The sequence below is a fragment of the Otolemur garnettii genome, unplaced genomic scaffold (genome assembly GCF_000181295.1).
Source record: "Otolemur garnettii isolate 467f Iridium unplaced genomic scaffold, OtoGar3 scaffold00022, whole genome shotgun sequence".
Classification (NCBI taxonomy): domain Eukaryota; kingdom Metazoa; phylum Chordata; class Mammalia; order Primates; family Galagidae; genus Otolemur; species Otolemur garnettii.
This window is the reverse complement of record NW_003852417.1, coordinates 477223-484998: the sequence shown is the minus strand read 5'-3', so window position 1 is coordinate 484998 and position 7776 is coordinate 477223.

Here is a 7776-nt window from a genome sequence, read left to right as displayed (position 1 = left end):
CCCCTGGTCTACTGCCAGTGCCAGCCATGGGCACGGGAGGGGACCCTGACTGCACACCTATCCAGACGGGAGCTATCTGAGGGCAGGTTCAGAAACTCAATTCTGTTTCTCTATCCTGACTGATTCGTCCAGCCTCGTGTTGAATTGTAATAGGAAGGAGTCCTCCCTGTGGTGACTGCCCACTTGCCTGTTTGCTCGCCACACCAGAGGGAGAGCTGCTTGCAGATAAAGGGGTGCATTGCCACTGCTGGGCCCTCTGTATCCAAGACGAGTATCACACGGGCTGCAGGTAAGGGCTGTTGGTTAGATCTGGAGTATGTGACTCTGGGGACTGTTGGTAGGTAAGCCAAGGGTCAAGGCTACATAAGAAATGTGAAGATGGGAGCTGGGGGGCTCCAGTGGACCCCAGATGCAGAGCATCACACAGGGCATGGTTACAGATAGCTTATTTTGGAAAGTAGGATCAGGAAAGAGGAAAACAAAGAAGGGGGTTCACTGGGGCATTCAGTTCAGCTGATGAGTGCTGGGGACACCCGCGTCATGCACCAGCTGGGTGGAGGTGTGTCATGAACTGTCTTCCATCCTCCTAGGACTAAGGGCTGCCCTGTGAGTACAAATCTTCCTGGACTTCCAGATTATACTATGTACGGGCACCAGGAGGGTTTAGCCTACTGACTGCCACTCACCAGTGAAAGAGAAGCCCCTGGGTGGAAAGTGAGAAGCGGAGGAATGTGCCCCTGAGTGCAGCCGACTTTGGCAGCAGTGGGTGGAGTAAAAATGTGGGCAGGGAGGATGAGGAGAGTGACAGGAGACTCTGACACAAAGGCATAGGTGACTCCTTTGTGTAGTTTCCTGGAGGTAACCTTAGGGTGCTAAAAGTCCCCATGCCCATCACACCAGGAGCTCAAGGACAGAGGAGGATAGAGATACACAGCCCCCAGAGACCTCTCTTGAAACCTGCTTCCTGGTGTCTTTGGCAGGGGCCAGTAGCTCACATGGTGCTGGGACTGTCCTGACTTGGGACAGAGCGCATGGATTTCAGGTGACATCAAGGTGACGGGACCACACCAGCTCCATGTTTACAATTCGGGGTCTGAAGCTGCCTCATTTGTACTCTGGTCACCTTTGTGCAAAGGCTCATTGTCGTGGTCAGCTGCTCAGACTTCCTGCCAAGCCACCATGAAGCTAGCAGGGGGTGCTGGCCCAGGGACAGAGAGAGTGGCCCGAGTAGTGGACACTAAGGACAGGTGAGTACTCAGGGACTGACATTCACAGCCAGGTGTCTCACACCTGTGTGCGGACGGTAAAGCCACAGCATCAGTTTACGAGACTGACTTGCGACCTACTGTGCCCAGGGGGCACCTATCACAGCATTAGTTTAAAAATGGGAGGAAATATCTCTGTGATCAAGGAAAGCTGAGGACTTTCAATAATTCCAGAACACTAAGTATGAGGCAAAATTAACTAATTCAATTATCGTTAAGGATTACTATTCAAAATAGGAAAGGAGTCAATAATTTAAATGTCTCAAATTGAAGAGATGAATATCGAAATTTAAAGGGAGCTCCTAATAAGCCTATGAAAAGACTTTCCGTCATCAATACTCAAAAATAAATACAAAAGTCATTACTTCAAACCTATTAAGGGAGGCAAAACCCCACAAAAGGCTGCCGAGGAGGATGAATCTGAGGCTGCAAGGTGTGGAATAGAGGGAAATGTCCTGAGTGGGGACGTGGATGGTGCAGCCACTGTGAAGACCGAGCTGATACTAATCAATTCACTTAAGTTTCCATGAATCTTACGACTCCAGAAATTCCTTTCCTACTCCTATGGCCTGCAGAAATTCTTCCACATGTGCCTGAGAAGATACTGGCAAGGATGCTTGTCGAATACTCTTATGGGTGGCAGCGGTGGGCATCATCTGTGTCCTCCTGGGAGGGGTGGGCAGCAGTAGATGAGCACCATGGGTCAGTGGGTGGCAGTTAAGGGCAGGGCCTGGGTGTTCTGATGCACCATTGCCCATGAGGGATCTTAAAAATGTGAAGCTTAATGAAAATGTCAGAAGAAGGGGTAGAGGCACGACACAATCATAATCCTTAGTCATGTTTCTTTTAAACAAACAAAGACACTCATGCATCCCATAATGTTGAAATGGCTGTGAAGGAGCTGGGAATGTCTTATGAGTATAAACAGGAATCAGTGCTAAAACGAGAAGCCAGGCTACACCAGTGATGATGTGCTCAACCTCACCCTCTGCATTCCTGGGTTTGCAGGTGAAAATCAGTATAGAATTGGATGTAACTCTCTATTTATCCTATGATATTAAGGAGAAACAAAAGGAAAATCATATGTAATAATAAGTATACAGAGATGCTTTGACCCAAGGTCATGTACTGAAGTAGGCAGAGGCCAGCCGCCCTCCACAGAATGGCTAAGAATGTGACAGCTGCAATTGCAACTGAAACAGACGCCGTAGTGGTCCCTGCAAGGCCTCCGCTGAGTTGCTGTGAGGTCACGAGTTTTCAACTCTTGGTAAACTTCTCAGACAGGCAAAATGTTTCTCCCCTTGAATTACAAAGTTTTTATATTCTTAGAAAATCAGTAAGTATTAAAGCTTTGCAAAGAAAACTGTGTGTTTATATTCATAAAATTTGATTTGATACTAGACTCAAATCATTTTTCGAAGTTTCTTCACTCCTGTGAGCATCAGGTGAGAAATTCGAAAGTTGCACAAAATAGAGAAAAGTATTCATGATATATAATTGTCTCATGAATTGGAGGCAGTCAGCAACCCTGGTTCGGGACCACCAAATGTCAATAACCACCCTCCCTCAAAAAAATATTGTGACAAAAAAGAGATATACAGATTCCCAAGATTTCCCCGGGGGGAGACACTGGCTTCACTGATACCCACTGTGAATACGGAATTCAGAATGACTGTGGAATGGAAAGCTGACTTCTTTTTCTCTATGTTGTAAGCATTCAAAAAAACCTTTAGATTTCACAGTTTGACTTTATATGACATCTTGAAAGTGAAAGCTAGAAAAATGGTAAAAAAAAATTACCTAGAAACTGGTTCACCAGAGATTAAAATTTCATTTAAATTGGCCGAGATCAGTTGGGCCTTGGTGATCTCCGTCAAACTGTGATCACCAATATGATGAATAACAACAGAAATAATGAGTAAATTGTTATTTCCCAGGGAAAACCCCAAATCCTGGTTGAGTTTTAAATAACTCATGGACCATGAGAAAGGTTAAAATAATTATTAACTAGAGTGTGAATTCTGGGAAGCTAGGAACACAGTGCTACTGGACCAGCAATTTCTGCTTTTGGTAATGAAAAGTCATTCGAATTTTGATGACAACCTTTGGCCTAATATAGTTTTTTAACTTTCTGAAAAAAGAGGATCCTCTTTCCAAATGATCCCTTAGGTTCATTGGTAAAATGTAAAGCCAATGAAAGATGAGATCAGTATTTCTTAGTAGAAATATGCTCTATAAGCTCGAATTTATAACATGTTCTTATTAGAATATCGAGTACATACAAAATGATAGTGTTTTTGGCTTAATGGAAATCAGAATTATGGACAATGGCTTGGTCTGATTGATAGCATTTAATGTACCCTGATATTTTGTTACGACTGTATAAGGTTGAAATATCATAATTTGTACAAATAGGTGGTTGCAAATACTTTTGGTTTGCCTTGAATTTTCAGGGCTTAATTATGAACCTATTGCCAAAGGTGATGGAAATGATAACAATTTTGTTTAAAAGTTAAACCATCATCAGTAATGTCTAACTTCGCTTTAGAGCCAAAGCACAACATCCATGGTCACAGTCCAACCATAAATCTAAACAATAAAGGCCCAGAACCAATTAACCCAAATCAAACAAACTGAGCCACCACAAAAAGCAATCACTTCAGCCCTGCAACTATCTACAATAAGAAGTAATCACACAGGGACATGGCATATGGTCCCACGACATGGATTATGATAAAGCTGGGATGAGCCCCTGAGCCACTCAGGTGTGACTGAGCCTGGCTGACACTGACTGAGGAAGACCTGTACTGTCTGGGACACACTTGGACTTCAGCTAGGCCTGGACACCTTCAGAGGCCTGAATCTTCAGAAAGGCCCAGGCGGGGCTGCAGTGCCTTATATTTCTATCTTATCTTGGACATGAATTTAGATGTATTCATGAAATGCATGTCAAAAAAAAGGTTCTTATCTATTTTAAAATTGGTTAGCGTGGTAGTACAAATGCATGCATTGGTCACCTCCAGTAAGTTAAAATTGGATCTTAAATATGCTAAGATTTTTAAATATGTATATTAAAAATGAAGTTCTAAGCTACCATTTATAAAACCGGAAGCCACATTTATAGAATCAGTCCTATTTGAAATTAACCCTGCATTTTTAAAGAGATGTTCTGGTCTCTCTGGTTAGAAAAAGACTCTCAGAACCAAGGGATAGAGGAAGCCAGAAGTAAGGAGACTCCATGGCCACCACTGGCTCGCCACTCCCTAATTGCCAGCTATCTGATCTTTCTGGTTCTTAACCTTTTTATGGCCCATTATAATATGACATTAATCATTTTTTCATTTACCGTATTGGGTTATTTTGAAATCATGTAACTGAGGTTTTGTGAGAGTGCTTTTCCAAGAAATTTCAAGCTATATATGTTTATCAAGTATATTAAAAATGTGGGCCAGACATGGTGGCTCACATCTGCAATTGCTGCATTTTGGGAGCCCGAGGCAGATAAGTATTTGTGGTGTAAAATTGTCCCATGAATTAGAGGGCATCCAGCACTCCCAGTCCTGGCCCACCAAATATCAATAAACTCCACCTCTAAACATTTTGCCAAAAGAGATACCCAGATTCCCAAGATTTCCCTCAGGAGGAAATGCTGTCTTCCTTGATATATGTCACTGCTTGAGGCTGAAGGTTCAAGACCAGCCTGGGCATCACAAGAAGACTCTATTTCTAAAACAAAGAAACAAATAAAAAAAAAAAATAGCCAGATGTGTACCTGTAGTCCTAGCTACTCAAGAAGCTGAAGCAGGTGGGTCAGTAGAGCCCAGAAGTTCAAGGTTACAGTGAGCTATGATCAGGCTATTGCACTCCAGCCTGAGCAACAGAGTGAGATGTTATCTTAAAATAAAATAAAATAAAATAAAAGCAAAAGTGTAGTTTGCTTTGTAAACGGTATCCAAAGCTTACACGTTTGTTCTAAGATGGTAAGTGTTATTCTAAGATAGACACTTTAGTTTAATAATAAAACTATTACTCTTAAGAAACCTTCACTTACTTTTTACTTATTCAACTTTAAAATATTAAATACTTATAAAAATGCACTTTCTAGTCATGGTCTGGGGTGCCAGCTACTGTCACTAGGGCCCATTACAAAGCCACTGACTTGAAGTGTGAACAATTTCGGAGATACTTAGAGAAGTCCATGGTGCTGGACATGCTGACCAAAGTGTTGGTAGCCTTATACAAAGAACCAGAGAAACCTCCTAATAGTGCTTTAGATTTTTTAAAGCATCACTTAGGAACTGCTACCCCAGAAAATCTGGAAACAGAGCTGCTTCATCTAGAAATAGCAGAAATGAACAAGACTAAGCAATGGACTTTCACAAAATAAGCTGAATAGAATGCTACCACACTTATCAATTATCTCAATAAGTGTCAATGGCTTGAATTTCCCACTGAAGAATCATAGATTGGCTGATTGGATTAAAAAAACACAAGCCATCTATTTGCTGTCTGCAGGAAACACACCTCATGTTAAAAGATAAAACTCAGAGTTAAGGGTTGGAAGTCAATTTTTCTAGCAAACGGAATTCAGAAGAAAAGAGGGGTTGCAACCTTATTTTCAGTTACATGTGGATTTAAAGCAACTAAAGTCAAAAAAGACAATGATGGTCAATTCATATTGGTCAAGGGAAAAATACAAGAAGAACATGTCAATTCTAAGTATTTATACACTCAATTTAAATGCTCCTAGATTCTTGAAATGGACCTTACTTAGTCTGACCAATATGATATCCTATGACACCATGATAACAGAGGACTTTAACACCCCTCTTTCAGAGCTAGACAGATCCTCTAAATAGAAATTAATCAAAAATATAAGAGATTTAAATGAGACCCTAAAACAATTGTGCTTGATAGACGTTTATAGAACACTCCATCCTAAAGATAAAAAATATACATTCTTCTCATCGTCCCATGGAACATTCTCCAAATTGATCATATCCAGGATACAAAATAAACCTCAAGAGAATCAAAAGAATTCTAATTTTACTTTGCATCTTCTCAGACCACAGGGTGCTAAAAGTGGAACTCAACTCCAACAAAAACGTTCAAACTCACACAAAGGCATGCAAGTTAAACAACTTTATGCTGAATGACAGGTGGGTGCAGGAAGATATACAAAAGGAAATCATTAACTTCCTTGAGTATAAAAACAATGAAGATACAAGTTACTAAAACCTGTGGGATACAGCAAAAGTTGTCCTGAGAAGAAAATTTATTCCTTTAGAAGCCTACATTCGAAAAACAGAAAGAGAGCACATCAACAAACTCACAAGCCATCCTATGGAATTGGAAAAATAAGAACAATCTAAGTCTAAACCCAGCAGAAGAAAAGTAATACCCAAAATTAAATCAGAAATCAATGAAATTGAAAACAAAAGAATCATTCAGAAAATTTATGAAACAAGAAGTTAGTTTTTTTAAAAAATAAATAAAATAGATAAACCTTTGGCCAGACTAACTAGAAATAAAAAAGTAAAATCTCTAGTAACCGCAATCAGAAATGATAAAGGGGAAATAATAACTGATGCCACAGAGATACAAGAGATCATCTAGGGAATACTGCCAGAAACTCTATGCTCTGAAATTTGACAATGTGAAGGAAATGGATCAGTATTTGGAATCACACCCTCTCCCTAGACTTCGCTGAGATGAAATAGATCTCCTGAATGGGCTAATTTCAATCACTGAGATCAAAGAAGCAATAAAAAGATCTCCCCCCCAAAGAATGCCCTCGTCTGGATGGCTTCATATCAGAATTCTATCAAACTTTCAAAGAAGAGCTTATTCCTATAGTGCACATATTATTTCAAAAAATTGAGGAGGAAGAAATCTTCTCCTACACCTTCTATGAAGCAAAAATCACCCTGATACCAAAACCAGGAAAAGACCTAACTAAAAAGGAGAACTTTAGGCCAATTTCACTAATGAATATAGATGCAAAAATTCTCAAACTTTAGGCCAACTTCACTAATGAATATAGATGCAAAAATTCTCAACAAAATTCTAGCTGATAGTTTACAGCTTATCATCAAGAAAGTCATACATCATGATCAAGTAGGTTTCATCCCAGGGATGCAAGGCTGGCTCAATATACATAAATCCATAAATGTTATTCCCTGTATCACCAGAAGCAAAAACAGAGCCCATATGATCCCTTCAATAGATGCAGAAAAAGCATTTGATAAGATCCAGCATCCTTTTCTAATTAGAACACTGAAGAGTATATGATAGACATACTTTTATCTGACAATGTGAATGTTACTTTTTTGCATTCTTATTATTGCTCAGTATTTCATTGCAGCAATCGTCTGATTTCTGTTCCAAATGTATTTATCTTCTTTCATTCTTTATGAGGTTTTTGTTTCAAGTCCTTATCTTAAACATTGTTATTGTTATTAAATTTTAAGCCTTTGTAATCTTGTGAAGGCAAAAAGTGGAAACCAAATAA